This window comes from Orycteropus afer, unplaced genomic scaffold (assembly GCF_000298275.1).
Source record: "Orycteropus afer afer isolate SDZICR_OR568_19922 unplaced genomic scaffold, OryAfe1.0 scaffold00043, whole genome shotgun sequence".
In the NCBI taxonomy this organism is placed as follows: domain Eukaryota; kingdom Metazoa; phylum Chordata; class Mammalia; order Tubulidentata; family Orycteropodidae; genus Orycteropus; species Orycteropus afer.
The window spans coordinates 6,259,983-6,261,035 of NW_006921630.1; positions in this window are offsets into that span (position 1 = coordinate 6,259,983).

Here is a 1,053-nt window from a genome sequence, read left to right on the forward strand (position 1 = left end):
TATATCCTTTCACCATACTTATTTAATCTACATGCTGAGCAAATAATCTGAGAAGCTGGATTATATGAAGAAGAACGTGGCATGAGGATTGGAGGAAAAATCCTTAACAACCTGTGATATGCTGATGACACAACTTTGCTTGCTGAAAGTGAGAGTGACTTAAAGCACTTACTGATGAAGATTAAAGAACACAGTCTTCAGAAGATGGAGGAATAGGCAGATAAGCAACACAGACCCTCTTCAACAAAGAAAAGAAAAACTAATTGACAGAGATACAGAGGATAATCTTGGAACCCTCAGCTTTGAAAGGAGAACTATACAGAAGTGGATTAGGCACCAACTAGTGGAAAAACCTGAATGGAAACAGTGAGTACAGGGACAGAGCTGTGGACAGTCAGATACTCTGACGAGACCAACAGCCTGTATATTTCCAAGTGGTGTTGGGACCTGAGAATTGACCTAAAGATCAGTCCCGGTCACCAAGGGCTGCAAGTACAACTGCTGTGATGGCCTATGACTAGGAAAGGAAACAGCAAGGAGGGAGACAACCTGAGCTGTGGACTTTCTACTGTCCGGAGGGTGCAGCCATTTTGATTGTTTACATGTGTCAGCCATTATGTATATTTAAAGTGACTGAAGCCACAGCCATTTTGAATGTTTACAAGCGGTGGCCATGTTGGATATTTAAAGTGATGGAGGGAGCAGCCATTTTGAGTGTTTATAAGTGGCAACCATTTTGGATTTTAAAGTGATAGCATTCTCATTTGGATTCCAGGGACCTAAGAACAGGCTCTGTTTGCCAGGGTTGGCAAGGACATACAAGAGGCTGACAAAGGAAAGGAGACAGGTGGTGAGTGTTTAAGTGCTGTCAACTAGTGAATAGAGGGGCACAGCACTATATGCTGCCTGTATAGATAACATACAAACAAAACAAAACAAAAATTGTGGGCAAGTCACTCTAACATATAATCACCAATTAAATAGAAACACAAAAATGTCACAATGCCTAGGAGACAACAGAGCATCACAGTCTACACAAAGAAGCAAGATAAA